This window comes from Tenrec ecaudatus, chromosome 1 (assembly GCF_050624435.1).
Source record: "Tenrec ecaudatus isolate mTenEca1 chromosome 1, mTenEca1.hap1, whole genome shotgun sequence".
Lineage (NCBI taxonomy): Eukaryota > Metazoa > Chordata > Mammalia > Afrosoricida > Tenrecidae > Tenrec > Tenrec ecaudatus.
The window spans coordinates 51827221-51849337 of record NC_134530.1 but is presented as its reverse complement, the minus strand read 5'-3'; the positions used below and the strand labels follow the sequence as shown (position 1 = coordinate 51849337).

The window sequence follows — 22117 nt, the reverse complement described above, 5'->3', positions numbered from 1 at the left end:
TCAAGAAGCCCTGCATTATCCCCTCCTTTCTGAACCTGGCTTGGTTACAGGTAACTGTCCTTCCCACTCTAGTCAAAGGCTTCTAGTCTTCAGGCTTGACTCCTCCATCCTCCCCCCTCCCTCCTCGTCATGGTCGATCCTGACCCAACAAGACCTGACACTGGCCTCTTCCCTTACCTCCTTTCCTTCTTTCACTGTGACCCAGACTGGTCTCTCTCTCTCTCTCTCTCTCTCTCTCTCTCTCTCTCTCTCTCTCTCTCTCTCTTTCTCTCTCTCTCTTTTTTTTTTTTTTTTTGCCATGGACTCTCTTTTTAATTGTACCAACTATATGGGAATTTCCAAATTGTCATGGGAAAACTTCACTCTTTCAATTCCATTTGTCCATAAACTTTTTTGAAGCGTCCTATAGAGGAAGGAGCTCTGGTGCCACACTTGGCTACTAACCCAAAGGCTTGCAGTTCAAACCCCCCAGCGACTCCATGAAAGAACGACCAGGAGAGCTGTGCCCATAAAGTTACAGCCTGTACAATTCTCGTCTGTCCCATGAGGCCACAGTGAGTTGAACCTACTTCACAGCACCTGACATCGCATCAGCCACTGTAGAGTTAGCAGAACATTGGACATTTCCACAATCATCACATGTACAATTCAGTGGTATGAATCATGTCCATCATGTCGTTCAACTAGCCCCTCGTGTCCTCTTTCTTCTTCTCTCTCTCTCACCTCTTAACCACTAACATGTTTTGATCTCTAGACTCTTGCCGGTGCAGGGGCAGTGACTTATTTACCATGGCTCTTCTAGCCAAAGTCCCTAACTCCCACCAAGAGGCCTTACCCTGCATGGGTCTGGTAAGAAAGTGGGGGGAGATACTAATAAGATTCACGAGGGAGTAATTGTGAACAAGATTGTTTGGAATGCCATCCTGCTCTATATAAAACGAGCCCTCTGAGAAGCAGAAGGAGGGATCTCATTCCTAGCAAGAGCCAAGAGTGGAACGTGTCCTCTGGGAGATCCCTACACAGTGAATCTCCTGAATCCAGAAGAAAATGCTAACAGAGGAGCAGCAGCAGGACCAGGAATCAGAGCATGGAACAGCGGGATGGACTTAACTAACCCACAGACAAGTCAAGCCGAGTGCTTTTGTCCAGGAAGCTGGCTTGCAGAGTGGGGTGCCCCTGGGCACTTGACTGGGGCACTTGGGCTTGCTGACCCCCGGAAGTAGAGCTGAGTGCCTTCCAGCTGAGGCTTACTGGAGTGGGGTGCCTCTGGCACTTAATCCAGGGAGCTGAGTTTGCTGATCCCTGGAGCTGGATGCCTGCAGATTGAAGTTTACAGCAGAGTAGTATTCCCCTTTGGCATTTATTAGCAGATTTGATACAACTTAATAACATGTCTTGATACACAAATCAACCCTGAGTATTTCTCACTGGCAAGACTAGTTAACTTCCTCAATGAACCCTTCATCGTAAATGTTTGCTGTGTGTCTGTGTAGCCACTGCAAAAGATAGTAGACTCCAGAGAGCATTAAGGCTAAACATCCTGTTTTAGATATAAGTGCACGCTGGCCGTCCTGCAGACCCTCCAACAGGTGAATTACAAGACCTCCCCAAGCCCAGAACACGCTTCCTGCAGCAGCCAGGCTCCTTCCGCCCTCCAGGTCTCATCTCCATCTCCTCAGCCAGACTTTCCAAGAGCTCACTGCCTCAGGCTGTGCCCCATCTCTCTCTCTCTCTCTCTCTCTCTCTCTCTCTCACACACACACACACACACACACACACACACACAGTCAATGGAGTCTCCGGGAGAGTGGGCACCTGGTCTGCAGAACCCCCAGCCCCTAGACGTGACCCAGAGGGAGCTCAAAAAGGACTGTTTCTTAAGGACTGCTTGCACTTCCGTGTCTACCTCCCCAGCCCCCACAGTTTACCTCACTCCCTCGTCCACACTTCCCGAAGCCAGAAGCCACCAGCAGATGGAGAGTGAATCAGAAAAGGAGGCAGAGAGAAGAATTTCTACAGTTGGTGAAAAAAACAAAAGCTCTGGACTTGGCTACCTGCAGTCAAGTGAATCACTTCTGCCCCCACCCGAATCCCACCAGGAACACTGTTCACACCAGGACCAAAGCGAAAAGCTGGCTTTCTGAGATAGGGGCCAAGACTAAATTCAAGCCCTAGCTGTGATGGAGTCTTGTCTAAACCCCATCTCCTCTAAAAGAGACAGTAATGACAATTCTCTCATACGGTGTCTGTGAAGAGTCAAAAATTCAGAGGCACAAAAGTAATGCCTAGAATGTAGTAACTAAGCATTCAAGAAGTGTCAGCTCTGTTATAGGATATTAATATTCCAACGGGCTCTTACCATCCTCCCACCTTACAGAAGTCAGGGTCCAGACCTGGTTCCACTGGCTGAGGGCCTGTCAGTCTCCCCACCTGTGATGAGGACCACCAGTAGTTATGTGTATGAGCACTTGAATGGTACCATATGCTGCATGGGTGCTTGGGATTCATACTGTTTTACCCACTAGAGAGAGTATAAGCTCCTTGAGCCAATGACTAGTGCTAGCCCAGTACTGGAGAGAGAGAGAGAGAGAGAGAGAGAGAGAGAGAGAGAGAGAGAGAGAGAGAGAGAGAGAGAGAGAGAGAGAGAGAGAACAGCTGTGGAGTCAATGCCAACTATTTTGCAAGTTCATCTCATCAAGAGTTTCCCTTTGTTCCAATGGGCCTCTAACTCCCCAAACATAATGCCCTCTTCCAGTGACTCAGCCTCCTGATGACACAGCCAAAGTGGGCAAGTGGGGCAATATTGTTGTGAGCCACCAGGGAGCCTCGGTGTTGCAGCGGGTTCAGCCTTGGGCTGCTAGCTGAAAGGTGGGCGGCTCTAGCCCACCAGGGCCTCCAAGGGAGAAAGGTGAAGCCATCGGCTTGGCTTCCATCAAGACTTACAGCCTGGGGAGCCCAGGGGAGCAGTCCTACTCTGTCCGAGCTGGTTTCTCTGAGTCACAATCAACTCAACAGCAGTGCAGTTTATTTGGCAATTTTCAGAAGTAGAACCAGTCCTTTCTTCCTAGTCTGTCTTCATCGGGAAGCGCCCCCTGAAACCTATCCACCAGTATTTGAAATATCAGAAGCACAGCTGTCAGCATTACAGCAACATACAAGCCCCCACAGTTGGACAGACTGACAGACGGCTGGAACGGGGACATAATGTTATTGTTAGGTGCAGCTGAGTCTATTTCCCACCCCTGGAGAGTCCCAAAGGGGCCCCTGGTGGTTCAGTGGGTGAACTGTTGAGCTGGTAACCATAAAGTCAACGGTTCAAACCCACCAGCTGCTCTACAGGCAACAGAAAGGTTTGCTATTGCTGTCAAGATTTACAGCCTTGGAAACTTAAAAGAAGGCATTCTACTCTGGCCTGTAGGGTCAGTCTGAGTCAGAATTGACTCAGTGCAGTGCGTTCGTTTAACCACAAGACTGGTGATTCAAACCCACCAGCCACTCCTCAGGGGAAAGATAAGGTTGTGTCTTCTGATAAAGATTTGCAATGTCAGAAACCCTAAGGAGGAATGCTGTCTGTCTCCTCAGGTCACTCTGAGTCAGATTAGACTTGATGGCAGTGGGTTGTGTCAGCTTGGCCAGCGACCCCTTGTGACAAAGTAGAGCCGTCCATAGCGTCCCCCGGGCTGTATGGAATCTTCGTTTGAGCGCTAGGCTGCGTCTTTCTCCCTCAGAACTGTCGGGTGGGTTCCAGCTTCCAGTTAGCATCTGAGGAGCACATGGCGGGGGGTGGGGGGTGTCCATCCAGCCTCCTCAGGAGAGCGTAACAGGCCCACCCCACACTGTGCTCTTCACCACTGTCTCCTATGATTGTCACCGATCCTGGAAAAGGACTGCACTGGCCAGCCAGGTCAGGGACTTGGTACTAAGAGAACAATCATGTGTGCATCTGTCCCACCTAAGGGGGAGGAGACTTTCTTCCTGTCCCCACTCTTCACAGCTTCTGAATATCCGTTGCCCACACCCTTCTGCAGCGACCCTTCCAAGTGAGGGCCTTCCGTTTGAGGCACTTCATTTTCATTTCAGAAGGTTTTCTTCTTTCTTTTCTCCCTGCTACTTTCTCACAATTGCTGAACGCTCAGAGTGTATCAGATGGGAGGCTGCCTCTTGTCCTGCTTAGCAAAGAAAGTACAGTCTGCTGCCCAGATGCACCGCCGGACTGAGAGTTCATGGTGGAATCAGCCGGTACATGAGCTCCCCCACCATGTGGAAATGATTCCTACTGAAAAGAAGGGAATGATTCCCAAACCAGAAGAGGAGCTGGCACAGAAGGAAATCATATCCCAGAAGAAACTGGAGAAGCCAGAACTTGTGTCTCAGGAGTGAATGAAGCTTAGAATAAAAAATCCAAAAATTTAAAAAGAGTTAGCACTCATGATACCCACCCACGGGGGAGTTCTACCCTGTCCTACAGGGTCGCTCTGGGTCGAAATCGACTCGACGGCAGTGAATTTACTTATTTTTGGTTGGGGTCCTCAGAGTTGATGCTGAAGACATGGTGGCCAACATGCTTCCCTTCAAGACCTGTATATGCCACGAAGTGCTCAACAAACCTTAGTCAGATGGACTGTGCTGGGTACAGAGATCTAGAAGTTAGTGTACAGACATGTGTACGTCCCCTGCCCTCAAATGGCTGGTATTCTGGCGGGGAAACAGGAATATCCAACAACTAACTTTACAACTAATGCTTCAACAATGATCTTGATGAAGTTCTTTGAAGCAGATGATGCTGTAAAAGACGGCTGTAACAGAATGGAGGGGGCTGACTGGCTGTGCACAGGGAGGGTGGAGGGGGGCGGCATTCAGAAGGGACCTCCCTGGGGCAGTGACATCTGAGGTGAGAGCTGAAGATGTGGAGTTAATTGATTTCATTAGCTGACTTTCTTGGCGAGCGCCTCTTTTTAACAGCATTTCATACCAGGTTCTTCTCTCCCGGTGGTACAGTGCTTAAGGGCTCACACAAAGGCTGGTGGTTCAAAGCCTGCAGCATCATCCGCTCAAACCAAGATGCTGCACAGCGTTGGCAGCCCCACTGCCCTGTTTGTTTTGTTGATGAGTCAGCATTGATTCCAACCCAGACTGGCTGCTCGGCTCAAACCCAGAGGGGCAAACCGTTTCTGGAAAGCTTAGACCCAAGAAAACCGGCTGCTGCAGTCTGGCTCAGGGTGTCCCACGGGGCGCGCGCACCCCGGGGTTGGGGGAAGCACCGATTCCGACCCTTTCATTTCGCGCTCGTGCCCACGGTTGTTAGTTAATTGCCAGGGCAGAGTGGCGCGGGGGAGGTCTTGGTCCTCACTGCCAAGGCAGCCAAGTTGGCACACAGCTGTGGCCACCACAGTGACCGTGAGTCTGAACCCACACACAGCCTGCATCGCCGCAGACTGTGTAGACGGGGCGGGGGCGGGGGGGACGGGGACACGGTAGCTGGCTGTTTCGTTCAGGTTGTAAGCCAAGGATGGCTTTCACATTTTGAAATGGTTGACGGGTAAATCCAAAGGATGTATCACAATATTGTGCCGTCTATCGAAACGGTATGAAACTCAAATTTCACAAATAAAGTCTTATTAGAACCGTGCCCGTGTCTCTCCTCTTGGGGGGGGGCACACTAGTGTTCAGGGGTCGGAGCCCCGCCTTCCCCGTGGGAGACTCGGGTTAGGTTCCTAGTCCACGCACCTCGTGTGCAGTACCCCTGGCTGTGGTGGAGACCTGCAGGTTGCTAGGATGGACTCAGAGAAAAGTCAGTTCTGAAAATCAGAACTTCATGACTCGCCAAGATCACAGAGCCCATAAAACCTGAAACAGTACTACCCGGACTTGTAAAAAAAATTTTTCCCCCCAGATCCGATGTAGATTCTACCTTTTCTACTTTACAAAAAACATGGCAATGAACACCCCAGGTCTCTGAGAGCAGCCCTCTGAGTTTTTCCCCTTACATTCTGCTGCCAGGATGGTTTCACTGGGACCACGAGTCCTCTGATTCTTGGATGCTAACACATTCCTTCCAGCCTCAAGGCTTAGCCTCTGCTGAAACTGCACACCCACACAGGGCCCTTTAGCTTACATCTTCAAAGTCATTGTCCCAAGAACATTTTTTTTTCTGGACCACTCTGCCTACCACACCCACCCCCACCCTAGCCCCATCCCAGCCCCCCAAAAGAGAAAGAAAATATAGCATCCTCCTTCTCTCTCTTCACTAAACTGCTTTCTTCCCCTCTCATTGCTGCGGAGTCGGTTTCCATGAGTGGAGGATCCACGGCTGAGATCTTTACAGAAGCAGACTGCCAGACCTTTCTTCTAAGGCACCACCAACCTTTAGGCTAACAGTCGAGTGTCATAAACCATCTGTGCCACTCAAGGACTCACCAAACTGTAAGGCTTGTGAAGACAGGGCCCGAGTGTACACAGCGCGCTGTTATATCAGGGGCTAGTATACTCGAGTGCTATCCTCAGTGACGGAGACCGTACAGCTAAATCTTGTCTTCAGCATGATTTTACATATGTGGACACATCCCTAGCACAGTAATCTCTTGGAGGTTTTAGAATTTTATGGAAATTGCTGTCCTGTGGCTATCCGTAGTATGAGTATTACTTAACTGCTGTGTTTTAAATGATTGTCTACATTTTTCATGATTATTTATAATACCTTTACTCCTATTACTCCCAACTTGAAATAACCCACATGGGCAACCAGAGGAAAACACACGATGTCAAGCAACCAACCTGTGGCCATTGAACAGAATTCAGTTCCGTGACCAGAAAGGACAGGGTAGAACTGCCGCAGGGGGTGTCTAAGGTTGTGGGTTAGGATCTGGGCTGCTAACTACAAAGTTCAAACCCACCAACAACTCCATGGAGTCACGCTACCTTATAATTGACTCAACGGCAGGGAGTTGAGTCTCTGGTTTAATCTTTACAGAAGCAGACTGCTATATCTTTCTCCCTTACAGGGGCTGGTGGATAGTGATTTATTCTTCTACCTAGCACTTAACTCTGACCCACCAGGGGTCATCACATGATCAAATTACTCAGCCATAAAACACAGTGAGCTGCAGCTCCACAGACCACACACGAATGACTCTCAAAACACTACCTTGAGCAAAAGAGGTAGACAACTAAGAGTAAATTCTAATTTGTACCACTGTTATAAATTTTCAAGATCGACAAAACTGGTGTATGACAGTAGAAATCTGAACAAAGGCTGCAAAAGGGTAGGTGTGGCTATTGACTGAACAGGCACAGGGTTGAGAGTTAATGAACTTGATTCCTACCTTGATAGGATCCTGGATAATATGGGGCTATAATGTTTCAAAATTCGACAAGTCATTCAGTTAAGATCATATTTCAATTTGAAATACATCCATTTTTTAAAAAGCATTTTATTGGAAGTAAGTACAGAAATCATATAATTCCATAGTTCAGTCACCTCAATCAGTTTTACATAAGACTGTAATTCTTTCCAGAGTAGAAAGCCCAGTCTTTCTTACTCATAATTGCTGGTTGTTTCGAACTGCCGACCATGTGGACCACAGCCCAACATGGAACCACTACACTACCAGGGCTCCTTACATGCACTTTTTACAAGTTAAAAACAATTAGAAAAAGAGAAATAATGATCATTAGAAAATCAATTGCTAATGGGCGTGTGCATTTAATGGTCCCAGTTACAGACAACCTCACTGGTGACCTGTCCAGGAGTCAGTTGGTGGTGGGTTCCAGGGGAGATGCTTGGAGATTCTCTGCAGCTCGTCGTAGGAGCTGGTGGCTCCAAAGCTACTGGGCAGAGCCCTGGGGTGGCTGCTGTGGAACTTGAATTTGGGTTGCTGCTTGGGAAGCTGTGAGATGGTCCTGCTGCCGGAGGACAGGCCCACACGTCATGTCTCACAGCCTCCAGTGGGTGGCAGTGGTGTGTCTTGCATTGGCTTTTGGGGGTGGGGGGGCAAGGAGGGGGGCTCTCAATTTTCTCCAGTCCATGAGAAGTCAAATTTATCTAAGACATGAAAACCAGCTTTCAGACACACTGGCTTAACCACATTCCTGGCGAGCTCAGTGGTGTTCCAAATAAGTATGCAGAGGTCCAGTCCCTGTTAGAGAATGGCAGGCTGGAAAAGGAGTCTTAAAATATCCAGAGCCAAGGGATCAGGGATCAGGGATCAGGCATCAAAGAACAAAAAATCAAATCATTGTGAATGAGGTGAGTGCAGATTGGGGAACCAAGACCCATCTGTAGGCAACCCTTACAGAAGGGTCGAAGGGAGTCAGGGGGCAGTGTAGCAACGATGAAACATACAACTTTCCTCTAGTTCTTAAATGCTTCCTCCCCCACTATCATGATCCTAATTCTACCTTATAAATCCAGCTGGACCAGAGGATGTACACTGGTACACATAGGAACTGGAAACACAGGGAATCCAGGGCAGATGATCCCTTCAGGACCAGTGCTGAGAGTGGCGATACCAGGAGGGAGGGGTAGAAAGGGGGAACTGATTACAAGGATCTACGTATAAACCTCCTCCCTGGGGGATGGACAAAAAGTCAATCCTAAATTTTCCAAGTGAGGTTTTTAGATCCAGATGCTTAGAAATCACTCCTCCCCCCCCCCCCCGCCCTCTCACCACCTGGCACTGACTCAAACACAATATCTGGAGGTTAAGCTTCCCTATATATGTTTGCCCTTAAAGTTATAGAATCCAGAGCTTTAGGGAGGGACATGCATGGGTTGAGGAAAGAATTGTATAAAATGGAATACCGCCCAGTCGTGCATCATCCTTACAAATGTTTCTATGCTTAAACCCATTGTTGCAGCCAGGGTGCCAATCCTCCTTTAGCACCTTCTCCGTCGCTGTCCCTCTACTTTACCAAAGATGATCTCCTTCTCCAGGGACTGGTCTCTCCTGGCAACATGTCCAAAGTATGTAAGATGAAGTATGTAAGCCCTCTGGTCATACTTCTTCCAAGACAGACCGGGATGTCCTTTTAGCAGTGCCTGGGACTTTTAGTCTTTTTAGCACCACAATTGGAATGCTTCTTTGGTCTTCTTTATTCAATGTCCAACTTTCACATGCAGACGAGGTGATTCGAATCATTAGCAGATTTTTGTAGCTGTTTCTCCCAACCCTGAGTGGTGCCTCATCAGCAAATGAAGCTCCCAAAGTCCCACCCCCACCGGCTTTACCCACCTCACATCATCATGGGTCGAATCCCCTCTGAGAAATTGGCTCTTCTCAGTCACATTTTTTGGTTCCCTCTGACCTGAGGGCCCATCCTCCAGTGCTATCCCTGAAAATAGTCTGCTTCGATTCATTCAGGGACTCCTTCTGAACTGAGGAGCTGAGTCCTTCTTCGTGGTCTGTTCTCAGTCTGGAAGGCGGCTCCGTTGACTCCTGTTCGCTTTGGGAGATTCAAAAAGCCCGTGACATCGCTGCCAGCATCACAGCAACATACAAGCCACTGTGGTACGACAAACTGACAGACAACTGGTGGAAGACCAGGGTACCCACAGGTAAAAAGCCAATTTGTTTAAACTTCAATTTTCTAATGTGTGCAACCAGTTGGCTTCTTACTGCTTTAAGAGAGATTTGAAGGAAAGAACTGTAAAGAAAATCAAACCCATGAATGGACCTCGTGAACATCAGCCTCCAGGATGCTGAGACCAGAACTAGACGGTGTCAGTGTCCAGCGACCACCACTACTTTGAAAGGGTCATGTTAGAAGGTCTAGGGTAGAGTGGGGTGGGGCATGCAGGACAAAAATACAAAACAACAGGTTTACTAGTTAGAATAGACATTAGTGAGCAACAAAGAAACATAACTTTCCTCTAGTTCTTAAATACTTCCTTCCCCCCACTATCATGATCCCAATTCTCCCTTACAAATCTGGCTAGACCAGAGGATGTACACTGGTACAGATAGGAACTGGAAACACAGGGAATCCAGGACAGATGATCCCTTCAGGACCAGTGGTGAGAGTGGCGATGCCTGGAGGGTGGAGGGAATGTGGGGTAGAAAGGGGGAACTGATTACCAGAATCTATGTGTAGCCTCCTCCCTGGGGGAGGGGCAGCAGAGAAGAGGGCAGGGGGAGACATCAGACAGTGTAACATATGACAAAATAATAACAATTTATGAATGATGAAGGGTTAATGAGGTAGGGGGGAGTGGGGAGGGAGGGGGAAATGACCACCCGATATTAAGGGCTCAAGTAGAAGGCAAATGTTTTGAGAATGATGATGGCAACAAATGTATAAATGCACTGACACAATGGATATATGTATGTATGGATTGTTATAAGAATTGTACATGCCCCAATAAAGTGATTTTTTTTAAAAGCCCAGGAAAGCAGCCATCTGAGTTCTTACAAATCAGAAATTACTCAGTCTGGGTTTTGCTCTCATGTAGGAAGTTGTCACTCATGATAAGAAATAACAAAGAAAAACTCTTAAAGAAAACAACTCAAGGGAGAGAGGTGCTCTAACTAAACAGACAAGTGTAGAGGAACGACTATATTACATAATAGTAAATGTGACCCCCAAGTCTCTAACAACAGCCAGAATTATGGACACACAACGTCTACTCCTTTACCAATGCAGGGCGCCAGGACCAACGATCACTAGCAGCCCAGGTAGCAAAAATTACGCTTCCGAAATCTCTTGATGTCGATTCCGCACGTAGAGCAATAGAGATGCCGTACGTGTGCCACTTAACGACAGAAGCCCTTTTTTAAACAAGTGCTTGGTGACAGCCGAGTGGCAATGATAGCGAATCTATTTTAAGATTAAGGTGGGGGAAAGAATATCCCATGAATTTCGTATTTCATAGTCCTAAATCTGAAAAGCAATTACAAACTCTTATGCGTCGAATAGGAAGCGGAGAATCTAGGATTTATCCGTCTGATTTGTATTAGAAGCAAAGGCATAAAGAGGGGCTGATATGCAAATTAGCGCACTGCTTGCTGGGAAGGCGCGGGCGGGCTCCGAGAGAGGGGCCGGGCCGCGTGGTCGCGGGCGCAGCAGTGACGTGCGGCGGGGCTGCAGTTAGGGAAGGCTCTCTCTCTGTCCCCCGCCAGAGAACCAGCTGCCGCGCCACCAACCAGAAGAGCAGTTTCTCCGTGGCCGCCCAGGCTCGTTTGCACGGAGCCTCTCACCCAGCGCCGCCTGGGCGCCTGGCACCCTCCTCGGTGCTGTGGATATCAAGCTGGGGAAAACACAGATCCCAATTTATTAAAACTGAAAAGGCACAGATTTGTGTTCCCTCCAGCCACCCAGCTGGGAGGGGCCCCGGCAGGCGTGCACAGGTAGGGGCACGGCATCACTTGAAGGAAAGGCGGGGAGCAACCTTGCTGCCACTTCCACAAGGGATATATTGGGGGGGGTGGGGTTCAACGATAGTGGGATTTTCCCACCAAGATTTTGAAGCCCCTTGTATAAGATGGCCTGCTGTATCCGTATTTTTAAAACGTTGGGAAAGAGTTGAGTGATGAAGAGCTGTAGCAAAGTGACCGTTGATGTGGAGGGGAACAATAATACTGGGTTTCGAGTGACTAAATTAGATTTATCAACGTTCATCGGAACAAATGTAAGGAAGGACGAGTGAAGAGGGTGCAGCCTGATGCCATCAATATAAAGAGACACACCCGGTGCTATGTATTTTCTTTTTTTTTTTTTTTGGTGCTATGTATTTTCCATGGCTGCAATATATTTACTTTTGGGATTTTTTTTAATTGAAAGGACACAGTGGTTACCTCTGGAAAGGAGGGTGCTCAGGATGAGAGGTAGTGACTACACAGGCCCTATTTAGATCTACTGTCATGTTCTGATTTTTTTTTCATGTTCTGATATTTTTAAAGAATGGGTTGTTTTATTTCTGTGATTAAAAACATTTAAAAATATAATCCTGGCCGTTGCATATTTTTTCCACATACTATTCTTTTAAATGTAAGTTTATTGCAGTGTAATTTGCATACAGTAAATTCACCTGGATTGGTGACTAGGAGTCCCAGTGGTGGGGTTGCTGAGCCCAAACAATGGCAGAAAGGCTCGTGGAGAAAGTGGTGACGTGCTTCATGGTTAGCTGAAAGGTCTGTCCACGGGACCCACCAGACCCTCTCTAACTGGTTATACTTTTGATGAGACACTACATTTTTATTACCGGTGTTTGTTACTTCATTAAATAAACATAGAATGTAGCAGAAAAAGTGCCAACAACCAGAGGATGATATGCAGTCATTTATTTCAGCTTTGTGTTAACACCCCAAATTCCCAGGGGTAGGGATTTTATGACTGAATTGTTCAATTCCTGAAAGTGTCCAAAGAGATAACGATACTGTCAGAACAAATACTGTAAGATCAGCCGAAACAGTTTTTTGTTTCTAAATGAGTTACTATGTTCAGAGCAGAGAAGTCGCTTATTTCTAATCTAGCAAACACAGTGACTGTTGTCTAATTGGCCACCTCTAAAGGAACGTGATCCTCCTCCTACAGTGAAAACATGGTTTAAGATAAATCACACAACGGATGATGTTTGGATAAAAGTGAATATTACAAGCGAGGATGCCAGTCCAGAAGCAATATGGGAATATCTTAAATGACAGTGTTATGGGTTTTTTGTGTGTCAGGTATTATTTGATCTTTTTCATTAATATTTTAAAACAAAACAACTTATAATCTAGTTTTATGTACCTTTTTTTATTCAAATTTAAGTATTAACTATGAAGTAATAAGCTACCTTTCGGTATATCTTTTTTTTTATAAACTCAGAATGGCCATTAGGGCAGCAAGGTGGTTGTTACATAATTTGAGTCCCACCACGGGCAGTTTATTTTTTCCTTTCAGTTATTCCATTTGCATGCTCAGCAAACACTGCAGGAAACTGGACTATATGAAGAACCCGGCATCAGGACTGGAAGGAAGACTCATTAACACACCACAATATGCAGATGACAGACTGTTGAATTGTTGACTGTTGACGTGAGCTGAGCCACTTACTGATGACGAAGAACTATCGCTTTCCGTATAGATTACACATCTAAATAAAAAATCCTCCTGGCTGGACCAAGACATGACATCAGGAATAAAAGGAGAAAATATTGAAATCGTGCAATTGTACCCTGTCCTGTAAGGTCGAGAGGAGTTGGCATCGACTTGAGGGCAGTGAGTTTGTGTTACACTTGTCCCCACAACCCATACCGGGAAGCAGTAGTCAAGAAATCAAATGACGTATTACACTGGGCAAATCTGCTGCACAGGCTTCTTTAAAGTAGTCCAAAGGAAAGCTGTCACTTTGAGGAGAAGATGTGTCTGTCCAAGGCACGGCATTTCCGTCACCATCTATGCACGTGAGAGCGGGATCCTGAAGGAGGGAAGCAGTGGAGTCTAGACCTTGGTAGTGTTGTCAGAAAATGTTGAAAGGACTGCAGACTTCCAGAAGGGGCAGATCTGCATGAATGACAGCCAGAAGATCCCTTAGAAGAGAGGATGACCAGACGTCGTTCCACGTATTTTAGACACGTTATCAGGAGAGACCAGTCCCTGGAGAAGGCAATCAGGCTTGGTCAAGCAGAGGGTCAGTGAAAAGGAGGAAACCCCTCGGTGAGGTGGACGGACCCCACGAGTAGAGCGGGGTGCACTGCAACGTGACGAGAGTGGGATGGCACCAGATGGGCGGTGCTCACAGGGTCCCCGTGAATGGCAATCAGCTTGACACCACCTAATAACCGCCACTCTCGTGTACATTTGTTTATGGTCTATTTTCCCACTGGAGACTAGACACTCCCTAAGGAGATTGGTCTCATCCATCAGCATGTACCAGGATCTACCGCAGGGCATGGCGCACCATGAACACTCACTGTACACATTTGTTGAACAGATTAATGTACATTTAAATGGGGTCTTAAAAGGGTGGTCAGGAAAGAGAGGGGAAAAAACCCAAAAAAACAGGTGAAAGAATGAGCGGGGATGTAAGGCTAGAAAGACCACTTGGCATCTGTGGTAAGTTTGTGACGACTTGGCTTGTCAGGGGAAGCCAGCCCCTAACACATCATTACGGGTCCGGTAGGCACAATTGTACAGCGATAATAAGTAAGATCATAGTAAAGTTACAGAAAAGCATGAGATAGAAGAGAAGTATTGAAATAAATGGAGTCAGACACGATTCATGGCAGCATGCTCACCTCTGCCCCTCTTGGTGGTCCATGTGGAGGGAGGGAGAGAATCTTTAATGCTAGCCCAGGCTTTTTATATTATCTGGGGACATGCAAGCCCCCTAATTACAGATGAGTACAAACGTCACAGAAAGGGGTAATACAGTAATGAGAGAGGGTGGTCTAGGGACATACATGCAATAGGGAGAGGAAGGATTGGGGGCATACATGTGACAAGATGGGCGGATCCTAGATACAGGCTGGCAACTTAACTTTGGATGTCACAGAGCCAGTTTGGCCTGTTCCCTGGCTCAACTGATAGAGACCATTATTGGTAGGGTGTGAAGGCTTGGTCGAGAAATAGTTTATTGTCCCCCACAGCAGGGAGTGAGGCCTACCCTGTAGTCTGGTGACTTAACTGCCCTCAGGGAGGATGTCTGTATAAGCGGCTGACCTCCCCCCACATTGGCTGGCCCAGAATTTTTCATGGTTTGCCAGTTAAGACCCAGCATGACTGAACAAGTAATGGTGCCTGGTGGTGTGGTGGTTACAGGTTGGGCTGTGAATCGCAAAACCACCAGGAGCTCTGCTGGGAAAAAAACAGGTCTTTCTACTCCTGTAAAGAGTTACATGCTTGGAGGGCATTCTCGTGCCCCGCGATGCTCACCAGGTTCCTGGGCCTACGCTACCCTGAACTGGCGAAGAATTGGCTGCCCACGGCAGGCATGTGGGGTGCTGTGGGTTCCGTGGGACTAGTGTGGGCCACCGACTGGCGGCTGATCCTGGACAATATACCCAGCTCTACATTAACGGCAAATTTGGTAAGGACGACTGACCAAGCCCTCCAAAGCTTTCTCCCGATTGTGTCTGGTGGTGCTGATTCTTACTATCTCAGTGCTGGCTACGTCTGGATCAGCCAATTACAGATGCATGGAATGGCTGCAACCAGCTGAGGTTGGGCATCAAGGAACCCACAACACAACCGGAGCCTTTATATTCCTAAAAATAACTGATGTGCTCATGTGCATAGCATTAAAGTAATGCTGAAACCACACCCACACACAAAACCCCCAACAAACAAGTTACCACCTTCTCTGAAACTCAGAGGGCCCTGTTCTTATCCGGTTGCTATGAGTCTCAATCAACTCAGTGGTGGTAAATTTGGTTTGCTTAATCTCCTATAAAGTGATCTAAAATGATGCAATCCTTTCTATAATGGGATCAGCCACGAGCAGCCAATCAGTTGTAAAAAGATTAGAGTGGGAAACCACCTTACTAAATCATTGGTCTGATTCACTTGATTAAAGGGGTGTGACCTGATTCCAACATGAGTGGCTCCTCTAGCGAAGCTTGCTTGCTGTTTTGCTGGGTCTGAATCCTATATCTGGTTCATCCTCTGACTTCTGGTTTTTTGGAGCCAGCGTTTATCTGCATTCCTTTTTGATCCTGGGTTATCAAGTCCTTCAGCTATTTGATATAAAATGCCCTATGTACATGTATAAGCTTCCTTGGGGTTTTGTTTCTCTAGAGCAAGGGTTCTCAAACTTATGAGTGCCGCGACCCTTTAATACAGTTCCTCATGATGTGACCCCCTAACCATAAAATTATTTTCGTTGCTACTCCATAACTGTAATTTTACTACTGTTATGATTGTAATGTAAATATCTGACATGCACGATGTATTTTTGTTACAAATTGAACATAATTAAAGCACAGTGATTAATCACAAAACAATATGTAATTATATATTGTTAAATATTTATTTCTAATGACGAATAAATGAAATTTTGTCTTGAAGCATGGTGGAGCGTGGGTAAGTCTTCACGCCGGGTACTCTTACGTGGGTGTGTCTGCATGAGGGCGGGCCCGCCTGAGATGATAGAAGAATGGTGGGTGTTTCAGTTCTTAATACCATCGGAAATGTGTTTTCTCATGGTCTTCGGCGACCCCTGTGAAAGGGTGTTCGACCCAGGTTGAGAGCCGCTGCTCTAGAGAAACCTTCCTGATACAGATTGGAAAACGGTGAGCATTCGGCTGCCACGGCAGTAGAGAGGGTGGACTGGGGACCTACTGACGGTAAGCTATAAAGGTGTGGGTACAAGTGGGCAATCCAGCAAAGGGGTGTGCGCGACTCTTCCAGATTCCTGCTAGCAGTTATTACTAAAGAGCTGTGTACAGTCTCCATCTTCCTGACGCGGAGGTCGGATCGTTTTTGCCACAGGTTTGCTTTAACTAAGTTATATTTCACACAGACTGGCACGTTTCCTCACATATAGTAAGCGCTCGGTTATTATTACATATTGTCAGTTAAAAGGCCGCGCCGATCTTCCCTGTGCGGCCGCCGATAAACCAGATGGCATCCCTGTGCTGGTATCTGGACAATGGCGCCAGCCAAAAATGGCGCCAGCCTGCGGGCGCCAGTCCCCCACCAGGCCGGAGATGTAGGCGAGTGGCAGCATCTGGGAGCATCGGCGACGGCAGGCGCTCCAGGCCGGCGGGTGGCAAGCGTGGCGCGGGCGGACGCCTGGCTCCGGCAGAAGTCGGAGCCCCGGCGCGGGCCGCGGCGGCGCCAGCACGTGAGGCAGGCAGGTCTGCGCCTGCGCAAGCCCGGCGCGTGCCCGCGGGCCGGAAGAGCCGCGCGTTTCCGGGTTGGAGGCGGGGAGCGGTGCCGGAAGTACTCGGGGAGGGCCGCGCAGTCGGACCGGCTGCTGAGACGAACGTTTCACTGGGGCGCTCTCCGCATATCATGTGGAGATAGCCGCTGCTGCCCGTGAGTCTTGGGCCCTGGCAGTCGAGGAAGAGGAGCGGGAGGAGGGAGTCAGCGCCTGGCCCGCAGTGGGTCAGCGTCTCAACAACCAGGTTGTGGAGGAGACGGGGCTCTGAGACTCTCGGGACGGGACTGAGGGACTCGGGACCGACCGAGAAGACGCGGCTGTGGGGACCCGGACAGGACTTAGGGAAGGGGGAGAGAGAGATGTTCAGTTGCCCCGGCCGCCGAGGGAGGCGACCTGAGAGGGACAGGATGTGAGGACCCGCGCTCCTGAGGAGAGCGTCTGACTGAACGGGGCGTGAGGGAAGACACGGGCTCGCGGAGGGGCAAACACAGGGCAGCGAGCACTGGGACTCTGAAGGGGTAGCGGCGGGACGGTGAAGACCCAGGCTTCCTGAGAATTCAGAAACAGGGCAGCCAAGACTTCGGTTCCTGAGGGGCAGAAGCCGGCAACGGAGACGGGTTTGGGGAGGAAGCGGGAGCGGGCAGTGGAGACGGGATCGGAGCTTGGAAACTCCGAGCTCCAGAGGGAACCAGACTGAGGACTCGAGTTCCTAAGAGGAGCTCAGCCTCCGAGGGAAAGGCAGGCTTGGGGTAAGGTATAGGGAGCCTCTAGCTCGCAGTCACGGAGCCCGAGGGGGTAAAGGAAGTACGCGGGGAAAGCGCCCTCTTCGCGCTGCCTGCTTGGCTTTGGGCTGACTCTCCTTGGGTCAGATCCTTGATCTGGGAAGCTCACTGCCAGCATCGTCGTTTGCGGCTTTATTCTTGCGAAGCTCCGATGGGAAGTTGGAAGCAGTTTGAACTCAGTTATATACTTAATACGTGCTCTAAATACCATACCACTCAACCCTTGTTGAGCACAGCCCTCTACATCTCAAATAAAAGTGTCCGCCAGGGAAGGACTGGAAAAGATCTTTTTAAAAACGCCTATTTTACATTTAAGGAGGCTTAATCGGGAGAGGGCTTAGGATTAGAGTGATGAACCATTTTGTTCTATACTAGTACTCCTCTGAGTTTAGGTAATAGGAAAGGCTTGGTTAACTTTCCCGGAATAAATGCTTCAAGAGCCTTTGCTCTAACTTCAAACTCAGGATGGACTATTTTGCAGACTCTAGTACTTTCTTAAAAGATTTACTATTTAGATAGCAACTGTCACTTAACAGTATGGAAACCCTTAAGTGGAGTCTCCCCCCACAAAAAAAATACTTTTAAATCTGTAAGTCATTTAGTGTGTGGCAAATAGTTGTGTCCCATACTTTAAAAAATTGCGTGTGAAAAAATATACACAAAACATAAGCCCATTCCACAGTATTTACACTGACAGTTCATTGACAACGGGCTACATACTTCACATTACGTCATCATTCTCCCTTTGTCCATATTTCACTTCTATTCGTTTAGACTCTGCCTTCTTAAAGTTCTCAATTATTTCAGAGTTGCTGTTGTTCATTTGAGCTCTATCAATAATTTTTCAAAAGAGCTCAAGGGGAACCATTAACTTGGCCAAATTGTTTTAAACATGGCTTCATGGAGTAGTTACAGATCAAGTCTTCTGAGTTATATCCTAACAATAGATGTATGGATTCCTTCTGCCCCCTCCAGTTAGAATTTGAAGTTCTGTTTAACATTTTTCCTTCTTTTGATTAAGACCCATCTGTTGGGATCCTGATCAAAATGTTTTGTAATTGTAGCCGGGCACTGTCTATCTCTTCTGATCTCATAGGAAAGGAAGTTGTAGTTGAAAGAAGCAAGTAGACATACAGTCTATTTCTTTCTCTGATTTCTGGGTCTCCTTTTTCCTCCAGGTGAATAGGGACTATCTTGGATGACTTGCTAGTACACTTTAACACCCCAGGCACTGCTCACTGAACTAGGAGGTAGGGAAAACCAAACACCAGACTCGTTGCCATAGACTTGATTCCAGAAACTGAAAATGATGTTAAGCCAGTTGACTGGACAGACCCAAGAATCTGTGACCCTAAGCCACCGAATCAAGGAAATTAAGCCCATGAGGTTTTTATTTGAACCAGTAGACATGATGGCATTGAGTTTGATGTTGTGTCAACAACTGCAGCCCTTTGGGGGGAGGGAGGACTCCTGTGTTTGTTGTAAAGTTAGAAATAACATTCTGTTTGCCATTTTGTCCTCCCCCCACACACTGTGCATGTTTTAGATATCAGTTACAATAATCAAGTTGTATAGCCATTACCCTTAGTTGATGACAATTTTCCCACCATCATAGACAAATTCAGTGTTTCCCAATGTACTTTCTTCCTCATCCCATCCTGGAAACCACTAGTAACCACTGGTTTTCATATCTTTACCTAGTCTTGTCATTTTATGTTAAGACCAGACGGTATTTATCCTTTGTGATTGACTCAGTTTGCTCAGCATAGTGGTTCAAGGTCCGGCTCTGCTGTCGTAGGTACCAGGAGCTCCTTTTCAGTAAACCGGAGAAGTCGTCCATAGTATGTAGGTATTACATTTTGTGTTCATTGGCTGAAGGACCCTTGAGCTGTTTCTGGCGTGTATTGTGAACATCAGCATGCATAGATCTGCTCGTGTGCCTACGTTTAGGTCCCTAGAGTAGAGTCCTAGGAGTTAGAATGGCTGGATCATATGGTATCTGTATTGCTCTCTCTCTCTCTCTTTTTTTTTTTTAGGAATTGCCATATACCATCTCACATTCCCACTGTCAGTTGATAGATATCTGCTATTTTCTGGGATTTTGTTTTTGTTTCACCATTGGCATTCTAGTAGGAGTGAAGTGGTTTGATTTGCATGTGCTTTGATTTCTAGTGGGTTACACGTTGAACTGGTATTGAGTTATGCATTAGGCTGCTATCCTCAAGGTTACCAATGTGAAACCACCTGCCCGTTCTGTGGGAGAAAGATAAAGCTATCTGCTCCCATACAGATTACAGTGTTGGACACCCTCCGGCCAGTTCTACGCTGTTCTGAAGGGCCACCATGAGTCCGAACCACCTTGATGGCACGGAGATTTTTGAGGATGTAACACTGGCCTATCAACCAAAGACTGGTAGTTTGAATCCATTAGCCACTTTGTGGGCGAAAGATGTAGCAACCTGTTTCCATAAAGATTTTGGTCTTGGCAGCTCCATGGGGCAGTTCCATTTTTCCTACAGGCTTGCTGTGTATCTCCACAGCAAAGGGTTTGGTTTATTGGGTTCTAGTGGTGGTGAGCATCTTTTCACATGTTTGTCGATCGCTCGTAGAAGTGTCTGTTCATTTCCATTTTGATTAGGCTGTTGGGGTTTTGTGTTTGTTAAGTTGTAGAAGTTTTGTGTATATTTTGGATATTATCCCCTTACCAGATATGTGGTCCCCAAAGATTTTTTCTAAGTCTATGGATTGTCCTTTTATTCTTTTGATAAAGTATTTTCATGAACATAGGTATTTCATTGCCATGAAGTCCAGTGATGTATTTTGTCTTCATGTGGTAGCTGTTTTAGATGATAATCTAACATTAAAGAAAACTAGATCTTATAGTTTTACCCCTGTTTTTCCTTCCAAGGACTTTACAATTATTGTTTTTAGGTGCCATTGAGTTGGTTTCTGCTCATAGCGACCCTGTGTACAACAGAATGAAACTGCTCAGTCCTGTGCCATCCTCACAATTGTCCGGATGTTTGAAGCTATTGTGGCAGCCACTGTCAGCCCACCTTGTCAAGGGCTTCCTCTTTTTCTCTGCCCCTGTATTTTACCAAGCATGATGTTCTTTTCCAGGGACTGGTCTCTCCTGATAACACGTCCAAAGTATGTTCAATAAAGTGAAAACCAAACTTACTGCCATCGAGTTAATGCCAACTCATAGGACAGGGTAGAACTGCCCCTGTGCGTTTCTGAGTGTACTCATTATGGGAGTAGAAAGCCCCATCTTTCTCCCAAGGAGTAGCTGGTGGTTTTGAACTGTTAACCTTTCAGTTAGCAGCTTATGTTACTAGGGCTCCTCTATGTCCAATAGTACCTGAAAACAAACAAACAAAAAACTTGGGATTAAATCTAACTGAGAATGTAAAGAGCTTACACAATGAAAACTACAAAACCCTGCTGCCAGAGATAAATAGAGACCTAAATAAATGGGAAGAACCATTCATAGGAAGATTTGATATTTTGAAAATGTCGGTACTGCCCAGAGTAACCTACAACTTCTGTGCAATCCCAATAAAAAATCATGTTTTCTCAGAAATAGAAAATTAATTTTTAACTTTATTTAGGAAGGAAGAGCCCCAAATAGCTGACACAGCTTTGAAGAACGAAGTAAGAGATCTCACACACCTTTATTTCAAAACATACGCTATCGTTACAGTAATCAAAACAGCCTGGCCCTAGTTTAATGCTAGACACATCGACCAATGGAATAGAATTTGAGAGCACAGAAATAAATTCATAACTCTTTTGGACAACTGATCTTCCACAGGGGTGCTAAATCCTTTCAAGGAGGAAGGAAGGGTCTTCAACAAAAGGTGCTGGTAAAATTGGACTTACTGGTGCCGAAAATGAAGCAGCACCCATATCTCATGTCATACACAAAGACTTAGCTGTTAAAACAACATGGTTCTCATCCTGTACTTTTCACGTGCACACCTAGTGGAGATGGCTGCCATTAAGTGAGGAGTGCAGATAGACCAGGTGCAGTGACTGGCTTCTCTAGTAAGATACTCAGTTACCTCCCACCTTTGAATAATCTGTTTTTGAAACCTGCTCAGTCTGAAGTGATCATAAGAACTTTAGAACTTTCAAGTGTTACATAAAAAAGGTTTAAAGAAGTTTGTGGGAAAACGGAATGAAAAGATAATGAAAAATTTCCACCAACTTTTTGAAACCTCTCCTGTAATTTAATTGTCCCTGCCTTACAAGCTAGATATTGTTAGTATCATTTTACTGGTAGGAAAATAAGTTCAGAGAGGTTCGAAGAGGTCAGATTACTTAACCGAACCCCCCTGAGATATAAATGGTCAAATCCAGTGATGTGTGCCTCCAAGTAGATTCCTCTCCAGGTCTCATCAGTAAAAGACTGGGAGATATTTTCCCTTCCCTTCAAGACGCCTCTTAAAGTCAAGTAGTGCACCTTAGAGGGGACATATGGAGCGTAGGGAAACTCAGTTCTTGTTTTCACCGAAGCAAACGAGAAAAATAG

At 46.8% G+C, this 22117-nt stretch overlaps 1 protein-coding gene, 1 non-coding gene and 1 pseudogene across 4 annotated transcripts in view; 2 read left to right on the top strand and 1 right to left on the bottom strand.

Moving 5' to 3' along the window:
- Positions 1-10635: 10635 nt before the first annotated feature.
- Positions 10636-10769, bottom strand: LOC142437843 (U11 spliceosomal RNA). Its single transcript, XR_012782352.1, has one exon. It is a non-coding gene; the product is annotated as a U11 spliceosomal RNA (small nuclear RNA).
- A 4076-nt stretch (positions 10770-14845) lies between these two features.
- On the top strand, positions 14846-15021 carry LOC142434076 (cytochrome b-c1 complex subunit 10 pseudogene; annotated as a pseudogene).
- Positions 15022-16089: 1068 nt separating this feature from the next.
- TAF12 (TATA-box binding protein associated factor 12) overlaps positions 16090-22117 on the top strand; it is a 27182-nt gene continuing 21154 nt past the window's right edge. Inside the window, exon 1 of one of the 3 annotated variants that reach the window (XM_075553189.1) lies at positions 16090-16208. The gene's annotated coding sequence lies outside the window, so the exon portion shown is untranslated. Of the gene's footprint in view, positions 16209-16820; positions 17046-22117 lie in introns of those variants that run through there. The other 2 variants (XM_075553179.1, XM_075553184.1) reach the window with 2 other exon arrangements.